The 25255-nt window shown below is 38.5% G+C and overlaps 1 protein-coding gene across 3 annotated transcripts in view; it reads left to right on the top strand.

Annotated features, from left to right (window-relative positions):
• Positions 1–25255, top strand: part of Scn8a (sodium voltage-gated channel alpha subunit 8) — a 181455-nt gene that overhangs the window by 24924 nt on the left and 131276 nt on the right. The gene's annotated exons all lie outside the window — the stretch shown is intronic.

Here is a 25255-nt window from a genome sequence, read left to right on the forward strand (position 1 = left end):
TGTCATATGGATGCCCATTAATTTTCTGGTCTAGAATTCTTAGCGCTTCACATTATCAGCTATTTATGAAAGCCGACTGGTGTGGTTTCAGGGTGCTGCAGTACTAATGGTGAACACATTTTTTATTAGTGGCGCTGTCGATGGCACGTCAGATAAAAGCAATGATAGCACAGATCTTTGGACAGCCAAGATTAAATTTGTAAGGTCATATTTGCAACACTGTATAAATTCTCTCAAGGTATATTTTGACTATAATGCACAAATCAGTAACCAAACTAATGAGTTACCTTTTTTCAGACTAGAAAAATATTTACTAATACTGTCATGAAGAATGCTGTGCATGATTTGGACTATTCAATTTTACTGTATATTATGAGCATACTGTGAATTCTAATCTTACACCAAAGACAGTTTAGTAATACAGCTTTAACATAATACTGGCACAATTTTTTTTTTTTTTTTTTTTTTTGGTATCGGGAGTGAACTCAGGGGCACTCCATCACTGAGCCAATCCCCAGCCATTTTTGTATTTTATTAGAGACAGGGTCCCACTGAGTTGCTTAGGGCCTCACTCAATTGCTGAGGCTGGCTTGAACTCGTAATCTTCTGCCTCAGACTCCAAGCTGCTAGGATTACAGGTGTGCACCACTGCACATGGCTTTGGCACTATTTTTTTTTAAGCATCACATAATGATTGCACTCCCCCCCCCCCCCCGCAAGAATTGGCCAAAATATCTTCAACAATTAGTCAGTGAAATATAGTAGGTTTACTGTATGTCAAATCACCTTCACAGGAACAAACTCACTCCATGAGACCAGCATTAATTAATCCCTTTTAAGGGTAGTGCCCCCATGACCTAATTGCCGTGCAACAGACCCCACCTCTTTAAGAGTCTATCACTTCACTGCTGCCACATGGGACACCAGGCGTCTAACACATGAACATTTGGGGGGACACACCTTAAACCATATCCAAATCATAGATGCTCTTTTACTTTTGAACTTCATAAAATTTGTGTCCTTTTCTTTATCATATAAAACAAACTTAGTTCTTGGCAACTTTAAACTTACTGTGTCACTATGGGTCTAGAAATTCTCTTTTGAATACTTATTCCTGAATTTCAATTTAGTGATCAGAGTTATATGGTCAGTGTACATCTTTCCCAGTGAATGGCCCAAATATCAGAATTTTAAATATTTTTTTTCAAAACGTAGTGCTAATTTTCATTTAGCAGTACAAAGTGCATTGTATTGGTGATTCTCTAGGTGATGAGCTGTTAAAAAAACAATAGTAGACCTGGATGTCCCGTTTTACCCATTAGCTGTGTGATGTGTTATGTAGAGACTTTGCAGTTTATTTGGCTACAGACTAGGACATGCTGTTACATTATCTATGTTATATTTTAGTGAGGGCCCTAAGTAACTTAACTAGATTCTGCGTCAAAATACAAAATAAAAGTGCTGGGGATATAACTCAGTGGTAAAGTGCCCCTGGTTTAATCCCCCAGTACCAATTTAATCAGCATATGGAGGGACTGAAGCAGTACAGATTTCCTTAGTTCTGTGTCATAAGCAGGAATGTAAAGGAGGGGTCAAAGTCTTACCCGTAGCTATTGGCCTTAAGGAGGCCAGAGTTTTGTTACATAGGTAGAATGGCTGGAGAAAACCCATATCTCATCTGGATGCATGGGAGGACGAAAGGAGTCCTCATCAAAGAACGAATATGTTTGGGTCCTTATTTCTCCTTCTGGTACAGAAGCATCTGAACCATGAATAAGCCATGAAAATCCATTATCATCATTAATAGAAGTATCATTATAATAAATTAAGTCTCACAAGGTGATATAGCAGGTGTACTTTATTTGCTGTTTGTGAAAAGACGTGCCCAAATAAATAATCCTATACTTCTGTCATAAAGAAGTGTTGCAGCTAGTCAGGTGTAGTGGCACACACCTGTAAAATAGCCTGGTGTGGAGGTGCATGCCTGTCATCCCAGCGACTCAAGAGGCTGAGATAGGAGGATCACAAGTTCAAGGCCAGCCTCAGGAAATTAGTGAGGGCCCTTAGCCACTTATGGAGACCCTGTCTAAAAATTTAAAAATGAAAATAAACTGAGGATGTAGCTCAGTGGTAAAGTTCCCCTGGGTTTAATCCCCATACCCCCCCTAAAAATGTGTTACAAATAAATTTTTAATTAGATATGTAGGGTTAATTTTTCTCACTAACTTGACCTTCAACTAGCATTAGGTTTTTTTAAGCCAGGTTTTCACTGGTGATTTTTTCAGCTTTTTATTTAAACTATTTTTAGGTTTATGGACAAATTTGAAAAGATAATGCATAGTTCCTATATATGCCTCACCCATTTTCCTCTAATGTTAGCATGTTACTGGTATATCTGTGGAAACTAAGACACCACTATTGATTATTATAGTTAACCAATTCCAAATGTTATTTGGATTTTACCACTTTCACATGGTGTTCTTTTTCTGTTCCGGGATCCAGTGCAGGGTACCACATTGCATTTAGTCATTTGTTTCCTTAGTCTTCTCTGATCTCTGATGGCTTATCAGTTTTCCCTTGTTTTTTGTGACCTTTGTAGGTATGAAGAGTACTGTTGGGGTATTCTGTAGAATGCCCCTCAATTTAGGTGTTTTGGATGTATTTCGCAATTTTAGACTGGGGTTATGGGTTTTTGGGAACAATACCAAGAGATGAAGTGTCCTCCTTATCACATATTGAGATGGGACACATTAATATGATTATCACTGGTAATGTTAACCTTTATTATTTAGGTAATGTATGCTAGGTTTCTGTGCTGTAGAGTTGCTGTTTTTCCCTCTCCATACTGTAGTCTTTGTAAATAAGTCACTAAACCTTTACTTGGGAGAGAAGGGGTGAAGATTAATTCTCGCTCTTGTAGGAGGTAGTATCCACTTATTTTGTTTGGAATTCTTCTCTAAAGGAATATTTTATTGCTCAGGCTGGTCCATCTTAGGTCGTTGTGGCCTTTTAAAAGTTTTCTGGTTCCCTTTGATGTGCGCTCATCCTTTTGCTACTTGGACACCTCCCTACTTTTTAAATTTTTCTTTTTTTTAACTAGAAGGTATTCTAGATTCCCCTTGTATTTTCCTGAGTCAAGCTCTAAAATCATGTCTTTTCCTAAGGACTCCCGGTTCTTTTTTATTGGAGAAAGCAAGATCTAATCATTGGGTATGCTTTGCTATTAGGCCTGCTCAGTGAATAGAGGTAGGAAACATAGATAGGTGGAATATCTCTCATCCAGAGTGCCTAGGACTGGAAGTGTTTTTGGATTTTGGAATGTTTGACTCTATATATTAAGATGCCTTGGGGACAGGACCCAAGTCTAGACACAGAATTCATCTATGTTTTGTATATACCTTATGCACATAGCTAAGGTATTTTCATGTAGTATTTCTGATATGCCTGTGTTTTTTTGTTTGTTTGTTTGTTTTTTGTTTTTTTTTTGCGGTGCTGGGGATTGAACCCAGGACCTTGTGCTTGCAAGCCAAGCACTCTACCAACTGAGCTATATCCCCAGTCCTATGCCTGTGTTTTGACTGTGACCCATCATATGAGGTTAAGTGTAGAATTTTCCACTTGCAGTATCATGTCAGCTCTCAGAAAGTTTCAGATTTCATAGTTAAGATTTTCAGATTAGGGGATGCCCCAATATGTATATACTAACCCTTGTGTACATGTGTATTTATTTTTATGTCTGTTGATTTATGTATATATTAAACTAAACATGTTTTGCACTACCTGACCCTAATCATAGAGTTTATTCTAGCCTCCCTCCCTTGCTTATCTGTATTTCACTCCTGACAGTGAGAAACCTTTCTCTAACTATCCACCATGGTAGATGGCGTTTTACTTATTTTTTTAAAGTCATGCACATGTAAAGCAGGTTTCACAATTGCTAATTTATAACCACCACAGGCGCAACAAAGTTACTGCTGGAGAATTGGCATTTAAGTACAGATCCCTTTGTAACCTTTATGGTTGCTAGTCACAGCTCTGGTTTCCCAGGTTACTTAGGTATGCTCCTTTTTCCCCCTACCTTAAGGGGTTTATGTCTTAGATTTTTAATATGTTAATATGTTAAATTCTTCTTCTTCTTCTTTTTTTTTTTTTTTTTTTGATATAGGGTCTGCCTGGTGTACTCAGGCTGGTCTTGGGACTATAGGTATGCACCGCCAAACCCAGCTAATATATAGATTCTTTTGTCACAGTCGGCATTCAATCCTGGGATCCCTTGGACATCCTGATTGACTTTTTAAATTCTGTGGACATTAAAGTTCTCTCTTTGCAAGGTACAATTAGACAAAGCTATGAAGTCATGTGTATACCACCCTAATAACATAAGAACATTTCCATCACCCTAAATTTACCTGTACCTCCTTGTAGTCAGCTGCCTCCCACTGTAAACTCTGGTTAACTCCAAATTGTTTTTTGTTCTTGTAGTTCTGCCTTTTCAAGAATGTCACTGAATAGAATTATACCAATGTGTATAGTCTTTCACTTTTGTTAATGCCTGGTGTTGGATGAATCGATTATTCCTTTTGTCCATTCTTGGATATACCATAGTTGTTTATTCATTCACCTGTTGAGAGATATCTTGGTTGCTTCCAGTTTTTGATGCTTATAAGATAGAACTGTCGGGGCTGGGGTTGTAGCTCGGTGGTAGAGTGATTGCCTAGTATGTGTGAGGCAGGGTTTAATCCTCAGCACACATGACAAATAAATAATAAAAGAAAGGTAAAAAAAAGATCGCACTGTTATAAACACTTGTGGCAGGTTGTGTGTGAACATAGTTTTCTGTTCACTTGAATAAATACTTACTGTGTGATTGCTGGTTCATATTATAAGCTTATTTTTAACTCAATAGGAAAATGCCACTGTGCAGCAAGAGTTTAGTCACATATTTTTTCTTTTTCTCCTTCCAATCTTTCATCCATCCATCCATCTATTCCTTTCTTTTTTTGGGGGGCAGTAGAGAAGATAATTAAATAGTTGATAAGAGTATAAAAATGTCATCTAATATTTACTTGTCTATGTAAAATTCAGTTAAGAACGTGAGCGCTCTGCATATGGTATTAACTTTGTCTAGTAGTGGATATAAAGAGAAGACCTTGGTCTTCAAAGGAATTTGCTATCTCATAGGAAAGGTAAGATTTTATAAGCAGTGGTGTAAGCCAGCATTTAGGATTCAACTGGGTTGGGTTCTGGTTCTTTCTGTCTGGTGGTAATGGTAATGGTGGCACCAATTGATTTGTGCCAGAACCTTAATTTATAAATGTTTTCAATGTCATTGAAAGAAAAGTTTATTACTTACATTTCTCAGAGAAGGGGGCATGCCATGCCATGCCATACCATTCAGGGCCACAGAGGAAAGCACCCTGTTGGATCAGGAGGAAGAGGAGTGAGAGGAAAGCAGGGCATAGAGCTTTTATTGTGTTTTCCTTGGGAAAGGCAAGCAGGATGGGGTAAACAGGTTAGAATTGGCTAGTTTGATTAATTTCAGCAGGCTTTGGGATACAGGGGTTATTCCTGGTTGTCTAGTATCTGGCTCTGGGTTGATTCAGGACACGGGAAATGTTGGTTTGGTGTGTGAGAGTTAAATAATGGAGGTTAGATATGTGAGAGTTCAATAATGGAATACAGGTTGTGAATCTTGGGGGAGTATAAACATTTTGGCCATTAAGTTTGACCTTGTGATCAGTGATGCCCAATTGATCAATACAGTATGCAAAAAACAAACAAAACCAAACAAAACAAAAAACCACCAAGACAGTCGCCCTACATAGTTTTCCCTACCTACCAGTTGAATGATTTAATTCAGTGCATTATTGGCTGCTTATTTGGTATAGGGTTACAAAAGTGTATGAGAGAAGTCTTTTCCCTTCAGGAGCTCATGATATGTCAGGAAAACCAGATTGTTTCATTTATTAAGTCAACTTTTTTTATACATCAACCATGTTTCAGTACTTGCTAGTCTCTGAAGAAAACAGGATCTTAATCAAACAAATGGGAAGTTCATAACAACAGAATTAATATTTAATGTATTCCCTCACTTTGTATTTCTCCTTCTGTCCCCCCCTGCCCTTCCCTCAAACTCTGGATATGCTTTCAGATTTAAAGGAGCTTAAATTACAGATTTAAATTTACACAATCATGAAAAAGATAAGCAGAAGTATGTAATGAACAGATTTTCCCTTCTTTCATCCCTTCCTTACCGGGGACTGAACTTGGGGTGCTTTACCACTGAGTCACATCCCCAGCCCTTTCTATTTTTTATTTTGAGATAGGGCCTCACTCGGTTACTGAGGCTGGCCCCTAATTTGCCATCCTTCTGCCTTAGCCTCCCAAGTCTCTGGGATTGCAGGATCTTTTGAAAGGATCTGTGGCAGATATTTTTTAAAACTTTCATTTAGCTAGGTGTCCTGCAATAGTTGGAGAAATGGCTGAAGAGTGGCAAGCTGAGGGGCTATTGGGGAATGTTAGAGGTTTTGAGGACAGATGGTACTAGGAGACCAAGAGACTTGTTCTTGTGCTGGTTTTATTGTTAACATGTACATTTCAGGTAGATGCCTTCCTTTCTCTCTAAAGCCTGAGTTTACAGAATTGGGCTTATGATTGCAACTTGCTTTAATTATCTTACATTGTCATTAAAGGTGAAATGAGATTAAATATAAGACTTAAAGTGCAATATAAACTTAAAGTATGTTCCAATGCTTTATATATAAAAACCTCAGAAAATATTGAGGAAATGAATTAATAGATTTTTTTTAATTTCTGACATTGCCTCCAAAAAATAAGAACCGAGAGAACTTGATCTTCGTTTTGAACTTCTCTAGCATTTTTAATATATAAATGTAATTTGGTAATTATATACTTTCTTGTATTTAGTAATTGTTTTGAATGAGTTAGTCTTGGCACTTCAAGGGCAGAAACTAAAGAATATACTTATCTCCTTAAGTATATTGGAGGTAGTCATTTACTGTTTGTTGATTGCTTGATATTTGCTGAATGCTTAATATGGCTAAATAAAACCTTTAAAGACATTCTAAAGCAGAATATATGCAGGTGAATGAGAAACTGTTGTACAGACTGGGAAAGATCATCATTGATTGATATTGGTAAAAAAAAATAAAAGATTTGATGGAAGGCTTGAGGGTAATCTTGATACAGACTGTGAAGGCACTGTAGATTTAGTTTGGGAAACAGAAGGAGGATGACATGCCAAGAGGATTAGAGGTAGGAATGAGACTGGTATATGAAGAGATGAATGACTGATGGAAGGGAAATAAAGGTCAAGTTGGTGAGGTCACAAGAAACATTTTTAAATTGCAGTTATTCACTGTGGTTATACTTTTATCAGAGTAAAGCAAGTAACCTGCAAACTTTGTTTAGAAATGAGTCATTGTTGTATAGGTTAGCTCTTCAAGGTTGAGACTTCATGTTTGTAAAGCTCCTTGCTTCTGCAGAAGTAATCTCTTAGGCTGCTGATGTCACTAATAATATAATCTATGTGGAAGGTCAGAGATTTTTTTTTTCCTAGCATTTTTTTCCTTCTTTTTGGTGCTGGGCTGCCTCAGGTCCCTATTTTCTGTCTATCATAACTATTGTAGCAGAGGTTCTTTTTTTCATGGTAATTTGTAAAGGAAGTACAGGTTAGGCATCCATAATCCGAAAATCCAAAATCTGAAATGCTCCAGAAAGTTCTGATATGTTGCTCAACAAGTTTCAGATTCCAGAGCATTTCTTATTTTAGATTTTTGGATGAGGGATGCTTAATAAATTCCTATACAGCTGGATGTGGTGGTTCATGCCTATAATCTCAGCTACTGGGGAGGCTGAGGCAGGAGGATCGTGAGTTCAAAGCCAACCTCAGCAATTTAGCAAGGCCCTAAGCAACTCAGCGAGACCTTTCTCTAATAAAATATAAAGAAAAGGCTGGGGATGTGGCTTAGTGGCTAAACACCCTAGGTTCAACCCCTGGTATAACTTAAATAAATCAATAGATAGATTCTTATGCAATATTCCAAAATCTCAGAAACTCTGAATACTTCTGGTCCTACATATTCAGAAAAGGGACACTCATCCTGTGCAAGTATCAGATACAGTGGTTGGACTCTCAGAGGGTGTTAATCTCTGCACTATGACATTTTGAACTGCTAATTCTGTGTTATAGGGCACATTTAAGATTGTTTTAGCAACATCCCTAGCTCTACCACTAGATGCCAGTAATCCCCCCTCCAAGTTATGACACTCAAAGATGTTTCTAGACATTGCCCAAAGTCCCTGGGGGATAAAATCCAGCTATTGAACTCTTCAGACTAGGTAAAATTAAGGTGCCTCAGAACCCTGGAAATTTACACCTTTTGTTTTGTGAGTACCTTATACAGCATAGATTTTATTAGCAAGCAAGGATGGATTAGAGGACCTACATAAATGGTGAGTGTCCTGATAGCTTCTGATTCAGGGAGGCCTTCTAGGACTGGGGTTTCACAATCTTCTGAGTGATATTGGTAACTTGGAATACACAGGATGTTCTCCATGACGCACTCTTGGAAGAAGACTGAGAGGTGAAAGTGAGATCAAAGATTTGAGCAAAGACACTTGGAATGACTAGTGTAAGGGGAAAGGAGAGGAGAGGTGGGTCAGGCTATGGTCAAGTAGAGCCTCAAGGTTCTATTCCTGACAGCTGTCTCTCTCCTCCTCCTCTCCTCAGCCTATATAGTTCTGTGGTGGAAAAAGAAGGAGTGTCCAGGGATATTATAATCATGAACTTGCCATCCTGGCTTGAATTTTGTCTTCTTCATCTCTTAAGTTGTGCCCTTTGCCAAATTTCTTAATCTCACTTTGCCTTGTTTTATTAGTTTTTTTCATTTTTAAAAATTGTGGTAAAGTATACCTGATATAAAATTTATCATTTAAATCATTTTTAAGTGTTCATTTGAGTGACATTAAATATAATTCATGTTGTTGTGCAAACAGTCACCACCATCCATCTCTGGAACTTTTTTATCATCCCTGCCTGAAACGCTGTATCCATGAGGCAACCCTCCACACTGCCTCCCCACCGGCAACCACCATTCTAGTTACTATCTTATAAATTTGACTATTAGGAACTCCATATAGAAGCCGCACAGTATTTGTCTTTTTGTGACTGGTTTATTTTCCTTCACATAATGTCTTTAAGGTTCATCCATGTTGTAGTATGTGTTTAGGATTTCCTTCCTTTTTAAAGCTCAATATCTATTTTATGCATGTGCAACATTTGTTTTCTGTCCGTAGACACTTTGGATTGCCTCTACTTATTGGCTATTATGAATAATGGTGTGATGCTTTGCTTTCTTTCATTTTAAAATGGCAAAAAAATGATGCTTCTTTCACAGGATTCTGGCAGTTGCTTGAAGATTGCTGGGCCTTGGTTCAGGATAAGTGATATTTCCTTTTCTCACCTTTTTTTGTGCCAGTTTCTTGCACTTTGCTTATTTTATATCTCCCTCCTAGTATAGGTCATCAAACACAAGCAAGGACTAATGTTTTGTTTTGTTTTGTTTTCCCCCTGCTAATTCAGGTTCATTCCAGGTCTGACATTTTACAATCCTATTCTCCAATTGTTATTTCTAAGACAATCAATGTCTTTGAATTTGAGTTTTTTCTACTTTGCCTACTTGTTCAAGTTCTCTTTAATGGTTATAGGAGTCCTTCACTAAATCTTCATTGTCACACTTTTCGCTAAGATAATTTGTTCTAAACCTCGCAAATGACAGCTTGCTGTGCCAAGAGTCCTGAGGTCTCATCATCAAGGATTTTGATTCCCCTGTCATTCACAGGACTGTTGATATCCTGAGGCAAGTTTGATATACTGGATGAATTTCATTGCTTTGTTCCTTTGACTCTTGCCTTTTAAACACTCTGGCTCCCTCCCTCTGTGGGAAGTCGTATTTTTGGCTGGCCCTTTTCTGTCTGTGCTGTGCCATCTGTCACAGGGGTCATTGCTCAGAGGCTGACTTCTTCCCTGCTGGAGCAGGTGGTCATAACCAATGGCTATTGACAGGGTCAGTTGGGGGCACCTTATCAAAGTGCCCCCCCAAGCTGTGTGTATATTGTTATCCTGCAGAAGGAATAGAGAAAGCCTTACTTGGGGATTTTTTTTTTTTTTTTATTAAAGAGGAAAAGATGCAGATGAGATCCCAAATTATTCATTTATCCTTTTAGTCCAGCCACTTATCAACTGTCATATGTCTTTGTCTCTCTGTACCACAACTGGCACTGCACCCCAAGACCACTATCTGAAGCAGCCACAGGGTACAAAGAAGCAACGTTTCTGAAAATTATGGATAATGTAATTAATTACTAAACCTGGCTCATGTCTTAAGGATACTATAGGTCAATGATCTTGACCTTTGCTTAAACAAAATAAAATACCCCTGAAGTCTTTTGATGATCTTGGGTGATAACATTCCTGGTTTCAGAATTTATTTAAATTAACTGTGCTTCTAGCCAGTCGGATTCTGGGCCTGACTCACAGAGAAGCCAGCCTGCCTAGTGCTGAGTCACTGAGCCAACTTCATTCATTGATTCAGGTGCTTGTGCACAGCTTGGTGGCAAGGTGGGAGAGAATTACTATTTTCAAATGTTCCTTCCTGAGGTAGCATGGTCCAGAAGTGAGTCGAGAGACAGGATGCTGGAGTTCTATTCTTGGCCCAGCTATATACCTTCAGCAAGATCCCCCCACCCTGCCCTGCATGTTATATGGAAGGATCAGGGAAGTAAGTAAAAGCAATACACCAGATAGAAAAGACGAGATTTAAAAAATGTTTTTCCCCTGAGAGATTTTGAAAAAATAGGCTCTCAAAACCTGGTCTCCCTGGCTGGCCAGGTTGTGTTGCCACGACTTGCTTAAGTAATTTGCCATGGCCTCCTCTGATAAATAGAGAAGATGCTCTCCTCCAAAGACAAACCCAGCATTCCTAGTCTTTGTTCTTTTTCAAACCTGTAATGCCTCTTTCTCATAGTCCTCCCTGCATGTGTTTGGGGACACTTACTGATTTTTAAAAGTACAAATGATTTTTCTGCAAAGTTAGGGAAACAGTTTAAAACAACAATCTACAGAACAAGTTAGTCCTGAGTATGTGATCAGGGTTCCTGAAACCTGCTTGGCCCAGTGTTCAAGCTTTGCTGGTTTGGGGGACCTCCCTAGTTCCCTTGTAGTTTTAGTGTTTGCAAAGCCCTGCTTCCCTTGCTGGCGTGCTCGTCTGTCTAACCTGTACTAGACATAACTGCACCTTTCACTTCTTCTGATCCCTAGAGAGGTAAAACCTTTCCTACCTAGGCCCCAAGTATTGTGTGTAGGCGCAGCTTTCATATCAGAACAGTTCTTTTCACTGACATCTGAACCTCAATGTGTTGGCATCTCTAAATTTTGCTAATAGAATTGTTTTTATTATGAAATATTTTTAAGCATAAAAAAGTATAGAGAGTAATAATATTACTTTCTTTTTCTGAGAAAGAAGTAATTACAGGTAAATTTGAAGCCCCAAGGCACCATATTCCCCTAGTCCTTTTAGACCAAACCTTTTCTTTTCTTTTTTTTATTGTAAACAAATGGGATACATGTTGTTTCTGTTTGTACATGGAGTAAAGGCATACCATTTGTGTAATCATAAATTTACATAGGGTAATGTTTGATTCATTCTGTTATTTTTTCCCTTCCCCCCACCCCTCCCACCCCTCTTCTCCCTCTATACAGTCCTTCCTTCCTCCATTCTTGCCCCCCTCCCTAACCCCAACTCTAACCCTAACACTAACCCCTCCCACCCCCCATTATGTGTCATCATCCACTTATCAGCGAGATCATTCATCCTTTGGTTTTTTGAGATTGGCTTATCTCACTTAACATGATATTCTCCAGTTTCATCCATTTGCCTGCAAATGCCATAATTTTATCATTCTTTATGGCTGAGTAATATTCCATTATATATATATATACCACAGTTTCTTTATCCATTCATCAATTGAAGGGCATCTAGGTTGGTTCCACAATCTGGCTTTTGTGAATTGAGCAGCTGTGAACATTGATGTGGCTGTATCTCTGTAGTATGCTGATTTTAAGTCCTTTGGGTATAGGCCAAGAAGTGGGATAGCTGGGTCAAATGGTGGTTCCATTCCAAGTTTTCTAAGGAATCTCTACACTGCTTTCCAGAGTGGCTGCACTAATTTGCAGCCCCAGCAGCAATGTATGAGTGTACCTTTCTCCCCATATCCTCTCCAACACCTGTTGTTGCTTGTATTCTTGATAATCGCCATCCTAATTGGGGTGAGATGGAATCTTAAGGTGGTTTTGATTTGCATTTCTCTTATTACTAGAGATGTTGAACATTTTTTCATATGTTTGTTGATTGCTTGTAGATCTTCTTCTGTGAAGTGTCTGTTCATTTCCTTAGCCCATTTGTCGATTGGGTTATTTGTATTCTTGGTGTAGAGTTTTTGAGTTCTTTATATATTCTGGAAATTAGTGCTCTATCTGAAGTATGATTGGCAAAGATTTTCTTCCACTCTGTAGGCTCTTTCTTCGCATTGCTGATAGTTTCCTTTGCTGAGAGAAAGCTTTTTAGTTTGAATCTATCCCAGTTATTGATTCTTGCTTTTATTTCTTGTGCTGTGGCAGTCCTGTTGAGGAAGTCTGGTCCTAAGCCAAATGTTGAAGCTCTGGACCTACTTTTTCTTCTATAATCTGCAGGGTCTCTGGTCTGATTCCAAGGTCCTTAATCCATTTTGAGTTTAGTTTCGTGCATGGTGAGAGATATGGATTTAGTTTCATTCTGTTGCATATGGATTTCCAGTTTTCCCAGCACCATTTGTTGAAGAGGCTATCTTTTCTCCATTGCATATTTTTGGCCCCTTTGTCTAGTATGAGAAAATTGTATTCATTTGGATTTGTGTCCATGTCCTCTATTCTGTACCATTGATCCACCTTTCTATTTGGTACCAATACCATGCCGTTTTTGTTACTATTGCTTTGTAGTAGAGTTGAAGATCTGGTATTGTGATACCCCCTTGCTTCACTCTTTCTGCTAAGGATTGCTTTAGCTATTCTAGGTTTCTTATTCTTCCAGATGAATTTCATAATTGCTTGCTCTATTTCTGTAAGGTACGTCATTGGGATTTTAATTGGAATTGCATTGAATCTGTATAGCACTTAGACAAAACCTTTTCTGTCCAGGGCTCAGTGCAGAGTGTGCAGCTTCCCTGAAGGTGTGCCTTCCATAACCTAGTCTCATTATTCTGTTCCTCAGGTGTTTTACAGCCCCACTTCCCACCCTCACTGTGACCTTGTGCATATTGCTTTACCTCTCTGAATTTTATATTTCTCATCTATAAATTGAGAATAATAACAACACCTGCCTGCTCTGGGTTATTTTGAGAATCTGATGTGGTAATATATGTGGAAGTATTTTGTAAAGTTCTGTGTTACTTGTGACACCCATCATCAATGTAGAGGACTACAGTGGTGGTTTCCAAGCCACAGGAGAGGGTTCTAGGGGAATGGGGCTGCCAGGGAAGTTGTAGCTAGGAATCCCCAGGGGCTTTTGCAAACTGCTATATATCTACCTGCACTGGTGCGTTTGGTGGTCTGTATATGCACATATACACTTACACACAGAACAACTAGAAATACTATACTTTGAAGGTAGGGACTAAGGACAGTCATCTTTATTGAGATTCCCTTCTTTCATTTTCAAGGTTCTGTGTTATTTTCTGACCTCTCTCTTTCATGGAAATTGTCATTTGTACTGGGATGACCATTTAAAAAAATCAGTTTCTTAGTCTGTTTGCTCAAAGTTCAGATTTTAAATAAAAAATCATCAAGTTTTTGACTAAGAAGGTTTGCTTTCATTAATATGCTTCAAAAAATTCCTGCCACCAGTTCTTTCTTAGACCAGAATGTTTTTTTCTCCTGCCTCTTCTACTGTACATGGTCTGAAGAGGATTTGCTGTGAAAGCTTGTATGGATGCTTCGGCACTTCACTACAGCACATTAGACAGATACAGTCAGCGATCATCACTATTGGACCATGTTAAGGAAAAAATTATTCAGTGATACTTGTTAAAGCATGCTAAGGAAGACTTTATTCAGGACCATTGTGTTAGAGGGCTTCCTGCAATGACACCTTCCAGTGGGGGAGAGAGATGGGGCTCAACTCTGAATACACCATGGGCAAATGGAGATTTATAGCCAAGAAGCAATGTGGGAGTTTGTAGATGAAAACTAGTAGGAGGAAAAGGAGTAAACGGGGATTCTTGCTGAAGACAGGCCAAAGTGATCGATATCACTGGAGGTTGGTGGAGGACAAGGAACTTGGTCACATCAAGGATAATAAGATAGTGAAGATGGCAGTATTTAAACTGACTTCATAGGGTTCTTTTGCTGAAACTGGTTTTATAGGGACGTGCACGATGGACCTAGCAAAAAAATTCAGAAGCCTAACTACAGTTTGGCCAAGCAAAGAACCTTTGTCAACCCTTTCCGTACCTCTGCATATAGGTCTCTATAAACATCCTGGTTGCTGATCATTGTTTCCTAGCATTCCACATTTATGTAACCATTTGCTTTTATTTAATTATGGTACTGTGGCCCAGACTAGAGGTATTTTGTCGAAGATACTCTTGTATAATTGAATTTAAGAACTGTTCATTTTATTGTTTAAAATGTTTAAGATCCAGGAGAAATCTTTTAAAGTCAAGTGTAGAAATCAGAGATGCTTATTATACTCTAGAATCCAATACTTGCATTTCTAGGTATATACCCAAAAGAAACTTATTCATGTGGGCTCTTAACAACCTGGAGAAGAATGTTTATGGTAGCATTGTTGATAATAGCACACAATTATTAGAAACAAAGGTTCATCAACAGGAAGAGGATAAATTATGATAGAATCAACAGTGTGCTACTTACCATGTGAAAAGTGGTATGAATTAGAAAAAAAAATGTGTCAAAAATATAGGGAGCAGAAAACTCAAAGTTTCAGCATATGATCATATTTGGCACAAACACAAAGTTTTAGCCAGGAATGGTGGCATGTTGTTATTTCCCCAGCTGCTTGGGGAGGCTAGCTAGGAAGATCACTTAAGCCCAACCTGGGTGCATATCAGACCCTGTCTCTTTAAAAAAAAAAAAAAAAAAAAAAGTTTCAAAACAACTTTTAAAAAAATATTTTAGCTGTTGATGAACCTTTTATTTTATTTATTTATTTATTTATTTATTTATTTATTATTTATTATATGCAGTGCTGAAAATTGAACCCAGAGCCTCATGCATGCTAGGCAAGTGCTCTACCACTGAGCCACAACCACAGCCCTCAAAACAACTCTTTATGCTGTGTTTGGATATATTCATTATGTGGTAATAATATAAAACCAAGAGAATTAGAAACACCTAATTCAGACTAATAGACTTGAAGACAGTAGGGAGAAATTGCGTGGGAAAGAATACACAAACAACAATAACAAAATCCAACAATTGGAGAATGATATTGGTCTTACGTTGTTATATTGTGTGCATAATGAATCACATCACTATGTACCATTATAATGCACCAATAAAAATAAGGAAAAAGAAGAAAAGAATAAACAGGGGGCTTTAATTTTGTCTGTAAAGGTCTGTCACTATCTGCTTTTCTATACTTGAAATATTTTGTAAAACAGTCAACTGTAATAAAAAGATTCAAAATGTTTATGGAATATAATCCTGTTTTTTGTTTTTGTTTTTGGTACTGGGGATTGAACTCAGGGGTGCTCTACACTAAGCTACATCCCCAGCTCTTTTTATTTTTTATTTTGATACAGGATCTTTCTAAGTTGCTGAGGTTGGCCTCGAACTTGTATCCTCCTGCCTTGGCCTCCAAGATGCTGGGTTTCCAGGTGTGCACCACCATGTCTGGCTCTTATCCTAGCTTTCAAAAATTATATGCAGGGTTGGGGATATAGCTCAGTTGGTAGAGTCTTGCCTCACATGTTGTGTCTCTGTATTGTAACTGGCTGGTGATCCATCTACCTCTCTTGGAGTTTAAGCTCTATAAGGATGGGATACAGGTATTTTGTTCATCATTGAATCAATTCCCAGTACCTAGCACAATGCCTGGCACACAGAAGACACTGGTAAATAATTATTAAATGAATGAATGAAAGAAAAGGTCACAACTGAAGAGGGCATTCTGGAAAGTAAGTCATTTGATGGAGATCTTTAAACTAGGTTTTCCACTCACATGTATAGGAAAGGCAATTAGATTGAGTAATAAGATGTGAGTAATTCTCTTTGGAACTCTTAAGTGGAACTCTTAAGCCAGAGCTTTAAACGCCAGTGCCCTACTAGAAATAATGAATGAGGAAATGGGGAAATGAAGAAAGTACACCCAAGACTGAGATTATGACTTTAAAAGTTGATCATTTTTTTGTTAGGTGTTATTTTAAAATCTTACTTTAAATGACATCTCCTCTTCCTCCTCCTCCTGATTGAACCCAGGGTTTCTTGCATGGTATAAGCATGTGCTGTGCCACTGAGCTACACTCAACTTCTGATTTCTTAATATTGGATGAGTTTTATCAGTATGGTTTTTAACATGCAGACAGAAAAATGCAGAAATGATGACTGTATAGCTCAATGAATTTTTAGTAAATGGCAAGCCAGAGGGCTCCCCTCTACACTGTAATCACTACATTTCCCCACAAATAACTGCTACCCTGAGTATTTGTTTTTTAATAATCCAGTTTTTATGGAATGCCTCAACCTGTCATACCCATAGTCGTATCAGGAGTAAGTCAGCTTGTTGGGTCCCATTTAGTTGTTACCTTTTTCCACCTAGTGATGTAAATGAAGGCATGACAAATTTAGCCCAAGGAGCTCCATCTTATTGATAACAAATGTTACATTCCCCAAATCATCATTTAACTTTTATCATAGAGATCTTGGGCTATGAATATGTGGGAATGTGAAGAACAGAAATTTACTTATGTACTTGAAGTGAGCCCTGGTTTTCTTGGATATGGAAGCTTTCAAAACTGTTGGGTGTATTATTTAAGAGATTCTAGAGTCAATTCGCTTCCTCAGTATGGCCTTTGTTTTTCTTAGGAGAATAGCTGGATACCGTTCTTTCATTTATGCCACAAACATGTCATGTTTTTTGTGGGCCAAGCACAAGGTAAAGCCAGGCACTGTGAAGGGTGCAGTGGTTAAAGAGTTTTGCCCTCCCGGCGCTGATAATCAGGCATGGAAAATGAAACACTGAAAACACAAAACTGTACTTTAGAGTCATGTTTTAGAAGTAAGATAAAATATTGAGGGGAAGGGAGAGAGAGTTTTTGCCTGGGAGAATAGGAATAGCTATCCCAGGCAAGGATAGGTAAGAGTGTTCTAGGCAAAAGGAATGGCACAGGCGAAGTGTAGGAGTGGAAAAGTACAGTACGAGTGGGAATGGTTTTGTGAAGCATAAGAAACAAGCAGAGAATGTCTATTAATAGGCTGAAAAGGGCTGAGTGCTTGGGTAAGAATTTGAAACTTTATTCAACAAGGCGTGGAGAATCTGAAGCCTTGTGAGCAGAAGGGAGCCATGGCTCTAAAACCTGTGTTTCATGCCAGCTTCCAGTTGTGGCACGAGTAGAGGTTTCTGTACTGACCCTAAGGTTGTATGTGTGGCGCCAGCTTGGAGGATTAGAGGAACTCATTTATCGTCAGTAAAGTGGTTTGATAAGAGAGAGAGAGAGAACTTTGAACATCTCAGGGAAAATTATAAGATTAACTTTTGTTAATACATTACAAATGAGATTAGAAATATATACACCCTGCCACCTGGTGTAACTTGGACTTTTTAAGTTATCCTACTTTTGTCTGAAGGCACCTATAAAAAACAAAACAATAAAAGAAAACTTTCTCTTTTTCTTCTTTCTCTCTCCCTCTCTCTTTCTCTTCATTTCCAAAAGTCTTAATGAATAACGCAGATCTTTACTGTAGGATTCTTAAAGAGAGTATACATTGGACATGAAACTACTAACCTTCCTAAAGAGTACATTTTAACTACACCTCCCTTCTTGCTCTCAGACCTCCTAGCCCTCTCCTGAGCCATGCTATCCTTAGTTGCATTCTTAGATTTTTTCTTCCTGGGTTCTTTATCATCTCTCTCATTATAAATGTTATTATTAGAGTTTTCCACTTTCTCTTGCTACCCATTGTTCTCTTCAGCTAGTCTCAACAGGATAGGGATTCTTAGAAAATGGACGGGAGACCACTTAATCTTTTGTCCCTGTGTCACTGACTATTCAATACAAGGCAAGTCAGTACATCTCTTTAACCCTGAACACCTTTTCTCTGAAGTTTGGATCTAGCAATATTTGCTTCTTTAAACTCACAAGTGAGGATAAAATGAGGTAAAGGATAAGAAAATGCTCTGTAAATGTTGGAGTACCTTGCAAATATGAGGTTGCATTAATTTGTAACCTCAGCAACTGTTTGCCAAGTTTGTCACTCTGTCAGCTCAATCTCCTAAAATCCTAACAAGAATAAAATCTTGTTCGTGAAAGTGCTACTGTTTTTAATCATGGCAAGCCACACTGGATTGCTTGCTGCTATGATTTCTTAGGAATACATAGCTATTCTACTGTGTTTTTATATTTATATTTTTATAACACTTTGCACAGTTCTTGAGAAATATTCTGTCATCTGCTCCTCACAGTAACCTTAGTAGGAAGACGAATCTATTATCACCAAGGTGATAAGCTATGCCCTCAGGCTTCCCTATTGTTTTGGTCTCTCCTTGCAGTCTCCAGGAGTACCATAGCAGCTACTTTGGCGATGTCTTCTCTTCCCCTGTACGACCTCACAGAAATGTGAGCAGTGCTTCTGAATTGGATCAGTAGGATATCCTCTAGCAACCCTCTCGTGGATCTGCCCTGCAATCTGTGATTGATTGATTCTGCAAGAGCAATATCATACAAACCTGAGGTGACCTTTGTGTTTCTGAATCCAGACCTCTTAGTTACACCGAAGGCTAGGTCACCTTGGAGATTTTGATGTGTAGCTCCTTGCTGCTTTAATGCCTATGGTTTGACCCAGTCTCATTGTCATTTTTTGTTTCAACCAATGAAGTAACCTGTGCATTACTTGAGTAACAGAGTTCCGTACAAGCTGTCAGTTCTCTTGCTGTAATTAAGTCTTCAACCTCCTTTGGAGCTCCTTTAGTAGATGAGTACTTGATCTTAGTCACCATCAGGGTGTAGGAAAAACATGGGCTTTGGAGAGAAGCTACTTCTGCTATGACCTTGGGAACTGAGTTTTTCTTTCCTTCACTTGTTAAATGAAGATGTCAGTACTTAATAAGGTTGTGAGGATTAATGATAATGTTTATAAAGTGCCTGACAACACCTATTATTATAAACCTTACAGGTGTTACTTCATCTTTGTAGATAGGCCCCTAACCACTTTTATGTTTTTTTTGCATGTACATTTCCAGGGAATGTTATTAGTAATCATCCCTAGATCCATTGTCTAAGAGTTGCCCATTGAAAACTGGAGTTGAGAGACCGAATTTTTAACTATTTTATATAATAGTTTATTCTGACACTTAAATGTCTTCAAGGCTTCCTGAGAGGGTGAGGTGGACTTGAGACTCTATCCCTGCTTCAACCAGGGCAGATATACTTCTGTCTGTATTATATGTTGATGTTTCATGTTAAGATTTCATGGTTATAAGAATCAATTTGCTTTTATTCTCTGTATGTGCATGTTCATTACTTTATTTAGTAATGTACAGTAATTTATAATTATTGACAATAAGTTTCGAATCAGGACATACCTTTTTTGGTTTTAAGCCTCTATGCCTGGAACCTTCAAATCCTCTAAGAGAAACTAACTTTGCTTAATCTGTAAGAGTTCAGGACAGCTAACTGGTTTTGCTGACTCAGAGCTGAGAAGGATCTTTTAAGGGATAGAAGGAAAGGGAAAAAGTATTAATAAAAGAAGAATGGTGAAGTGGTTAAGGAAACACAGATCCTGGGGCCACAGGGTTGGGTTTAAATCCCACTATATGTCTTAGCAAATTTCCTAACTTTGGGGGAGGTGGGTACCAGGGATTGAACTCAGGGACACTTGACCACTGAGCCACATCCCCAGCCCTATTTTGTATTTTATTTGGGAACAGGGTCTCACCAAGTTGCTTAGTGCCTCACTTTTGCCGACGCTGACTTTGAACTCATGATCCTCCTGCCTCAGCCTCCCGCTGGGATTATAGGCGTGTGCCACCGTGCCCAGCAACCTAACTTCTTTGTGTCTCAGTTTTCTCATCAATAATTTGGGATATTAACAATAACTGCCTTAAAGGATTGTTGGAAGGGTTGGAAGGAGCAAAAGAATTCTATATAAAGCTGTTAGAAAAGTGCTTAACTTGTGGTTAGTGCTCCATATTAACTGCTACTGTTGGAAGTATTATCATTATTAAGATTTACTTTGTGTGTGTGTGTGTGTGTGTATATATATATATATATATATATATTCAGCTCATTTAACCTCATATGAAGAAATGGAGACTCCATAAGTTTATGTAATTTATCCATGATTATCTTGCTGATAAATTGCAAAGCTGGCTCTATGAATCATTCTACCCACCTCCCAAATAAAACCAGGGTTTGGGTAGGTGAATTGATTCATGAAGGGCTACATAGCTGGTTAATAACAATCTCTGAACTGTAATACTAGTTTTTCAGTCATGGCCTAGAATTGTTCCTTTTTTGGGGGGTTTATTAAATTTAAATATAATCACTTATAAGAATTTTATCATTTTTCGGTGTAGATAGGCGTTTGTTTATTCCCCACTTTCCTTACAAGAGAATTTTTCCTATTCCCATCAAGCCCAGTAAATACTGATGGGAGAACATATGAAATAAAAGTTTCTCATTCAGACTGTAGAGTATCATATTCTAGAGTAGTACCTAGAAGCCTGTCTTCAGATACTTGAGATAAAATACAGCTTCCTAAATGTTTTGATCCTCTTAGGAGCCTAAACACCTATTAATTGACATTTCTTTCTAGATAGTAAATTTATGCCAATAGTTTTCTGGAAACCATGGAAACAGAGACGTGTAAAATAAGAAAACCTCTGCTGTTGTTACATGGGGATTAGAGGACTAGGACCAAATGGGTGGAAAGGAAAGTCTCAATATTACTGTGAAAGTAATGAATAGGAAATTGAGGGTGAAATGTAACATGCATTTTGAAGTTGAGGCAAAAAGAAGTAGAGAACCACTGATTACAAAACTGAAACCCTTTTCTAGTGGACCTACTGGATTTATCAGTGCTCAGCAGGTGTTTTTTTCTTTTTTCCTTTTTTTCTCCCTGTAGGACTTTTCAGAGCCTTTAATAACTAGTGGTATGTTTCTGAGACTGGTATTCCCAAGAACACATTAGTGAAAACTTCATTAGTCTATGAGATGACGCTAATAGGAAGAAAGTTAATGAACAGAATTATATCTTAGAAAATTACTCTTAGAGCAGATGGGCTGAAAGGGAATGAAACTGAAGGCAGTGAGACTGGTTAGATGGTTGCTATGGTAACATTAACTAGTGTAGGTATAGGTGGGCTTTTTCTGGAAAGGGTCATATGGTCAATATTTCAGCTGTGTGGATCTGGGCCATATACTTTCTGTTGAAACTACTTGACTCTCCTAGTGTAGTACAAAAGCAGCCATAGACAGCAAGTAAGCAAATATATGTGACTGTGTTCCAATAAAACTTGATTTACAGAATTCTAGTATAGGACCCTGAAAAAGTTCTGGTCCCCACCCTGGTGCTAATGGTTGTACAATGTGAATTATTTACTTCATGCCACAGAACTGTAGACTTTTGAATGGCTAAAATGGTAATTTTTTACCATGTATATTTTACCACAATAAGAGATAACTTTATGGAAGAAAATAAAACCCTTTTCAATTATAAAGCACTGGACCAGTAAAATGGTTTGTTTGCATAATTTGAATCAAGGACACTAGGAAAAAAATGAGAAAGATGTCATAGCAATGAGTCTGCAAAGGGTTAAATGTGTATACTATAAGGGGGGCAATTCCTTTGCCTCATGGAAGACATAAGCATGGAAAGCAAGTTAAATTTGAAGAAAAGAGAACTGATGATGAGAAGTTAGGTGGTAAAACAAAGAACAGGTTTTGACTCATGTTGTCTACAGAACCAGGGAGATGGAAGTCTCAATATCCTCATTGAACTGTATGTTGGGAAGCAGATACAAGAGTAGCTTAGTAGCATTATGGTGTGTTAGTCACCTTTCTGTAACTATAACAAAATACCTGAGAAAATCAACTTTTTTAAAGATAGTCTCTTGCTATATTGCCCAGGCTGACCTCAAACTCACTGTCCTCCTGTCTCAGACTCTCAAGTAGTTAGGATTGCAGGAGTGTGCTACTACTGCACTGACTCTGATTGGCTTACAGTTTTGAAGATTCAGTCCATGACCTATTGGCCCTGTTACTTTGGGCCTGTGGTGAGTTAGTGCACTATGGCAGAGCAGAGCAGAATCAATCACCTTGTGGTTGGGAAGCAAATGAGAAAGAGAGGAAGGGGCCAGGGTCCTACTGTCCCTTTAGGAAAATGCCCCCAGTGTCCTGAAATCACCCCGTAGGCCCCACCTCTTAAAGATTTCACCACCTCCCAGTAATAGTGATTGAGGGACAAAGCCTTTAACACACGGGCCTTTGGGAAGTACTCAAGATCCAAATTATAGCTTAAGGAGATGTAGAGAAGATAGAAACCTGTCTTCATTTTGGGCTGATGGGACCTGCTCAGAGAAACTTTGAGATCCGACTTAAAATCACTCTAGTGGCTAGGCATGGTGGTGCATGTCTACAGTCCCAGCTACTCTGAGGGTGAGGTGGAAGAATCTCTTGAACCCAAACGTTTGAGACCAGCTTGGGCAACATAACAAGACCCTGTCTCAAAAAAAAAATTAAAGCCACATAAATTAATTCTAATAATTGGTTTTTACTTCATTTGAATAGGATGAATTCCTCCTACCTAAGAATTTTTCCTAGAAATTTTTAAATCAAAATATCCAAGTACTCAAAGTATAAGTGCTTTACTAGTATCTCCTGATAGTTATTTATCATGGTTAATTTTATGTTACATTTGTATTAAGCCTCTTCCAAAAGTATTCTAGAAACAGGCTCTTCACAGGGTTTCTATGAGGAAGACATGTATGTTAAGTCATCCAAGAGGAACTTGTTTTAAGAGGACTAGGAAGACACCATTTATTGAGAATCAAAGGGAAATAGATCAGCTTTGGGAGACTGTGTGGGTGTGTGGCTTGGGAAGAATGAACTTCAAGGGTGACCTTGCTAGGTAGAAATACAGAAGAATACATGGGTTAGCTCTCAAATGACATGCATCAGAGTGAGGATGGGCCACCAGACCAGGCGGGAGAGAGTTGAATCTGCTGTTGTCCTAGAGGCTTAACACTACATTCTTGCATGTTTAAAATTATTAAATTAAGCTTTGACAAAATTGTTTTATTTTAATTTCTGGAACTGTTATAGATTTCCATAATGAAATCTGCAAGACACAAAGTGGGAAATTGGCATCCTATCATATAGTCATTGGAGGAAGAAGGAACCCTGGGAGTGGGGACAGTGTAAACTATCCATCTGGCTGCATTTCTCCCTTCTCCTATGATAAGAGCCACCCACCTTCCTGCAGTGCAGAACTGCTCCTCTGGCCGATTCCAAATGAGCCATATATCAACATGCAAAGAGCTGACTTGCAGTCCTCGGAGTCTAGCTATAGGTGTACACCATGTTTTTTTTTTTTTTTTTTTTTTTTAAATCTTCTTCTGGTTCTTGTCAGTAAACCTTTCTTTTGAGCTCCAGAACAACATATCCTGCTGCCTATATGGTGTCCCCATTTGGACACATCAAAGCACCTATTTGAGACATATTCAAAAATGAAGACACCTTAACCCCAGAGCTGTGCTTTACATTTTATTCCCTGTCTCATTGAATTCCATCCATGTGCCCATGAAAAAAATTTGGGCATCTTCCTTGATCTTTCCTGTTGTCTTACTTCCCACCCTCAGTTAGTCAAGAGGACTGTTGAGTGTGTCATCCCTACTGCTGCTACCTGATTCAGGCCATCACCGTCTCTCAGCTGAATTGCTCCCAGTCCTCACTGAGCCTTCCCATCTAATCTTGCTCTTTCCCCACCCTCCCCTTTGCCCACTCATTCTAAACATGGTAGCTGGAATCTTGCTAAAATGTAACTTAGATAGGCATTCTCTATTTAAAAACTTTTGATATCTTCTTACTACCTTCAGGATAAAATCAAATATCTTCATGGTAACAGGACTCTGCCTTCCTGATGTGGCATCTGCTTACCTGTTCACTAATTTTCTGAAGTCCACTCACACAGAACTGTTTGCAGTACTCATGTGGTTTGATTTCCCTTATCTGTACCTGTTGAATATGCTATTTTTCCTTCCTGCCCAACTCTTCCCATTTTGGACTACTCTACCAGCCTGTCCTCCAGGCCTAGCTACAGTGTCACTTTCTCAAGGAAGCATATGCAGGTCCCTCCAAACGAGGTTAGGTATCCTGCTTGTGAATTTCTGTAAAAGTGTGGGCTATTGGAGGATGTCGCATGTTCTACTTTGCCTGTCGATTTGTCTACTAGAAGACTGCAAGTTTCCTTGGGACAGGAGGGAATTATTTTATTAATCAGAGTATAACTTCTGGCTTATAATAGGAGGCATAGTAAGAGTTTTTTTCCTCTCTTTAAGAAAAAGGATAAAATATTTTCTTATCAACTCTTCATCACTGGAACAAAAGAAAATTAACTTAGAGAAGGAAAGATTTATTTTGGTTCATGGTTTCAGAAGTTTTAAGTCCATAGTCAACTAATTCCCTTGTTTCTGGACCTGTCATGAGGCAGAAATATTAAGGCAGAAGGGTGTGACAGAGCAAACCTGCTCATCTCATGGCAACGAGGAAGAAGAGAGAGGGAGGAAGGGTCTGGGGATAAGATACACCCCTCTAGGGCATATTCCCAGTGACCCTCTTCCTCCAACTAGGCCCACCTTCAACAGTTTCCACCACATCCCAGTTTTATTAATCCATAAGTGATGAGATTATGAACCCTTGGTGATTCACTCTCTTCCCAAAAGCCTCACCTCTGAACTTTGCT

Source organism: Sciurus carolinensis, chromosome 4 (genome assembly GCF_902686445.1).
Source record: "Sciurus carolinensis chromosome 4, mSciCar1.2, whole genome shotgun sequence".
NCBI lineage: Eukaryota > Metazoa > Chordata > Mammalia > Rodentia > Sciuridae > Sciurus > Sciurus carolinensis.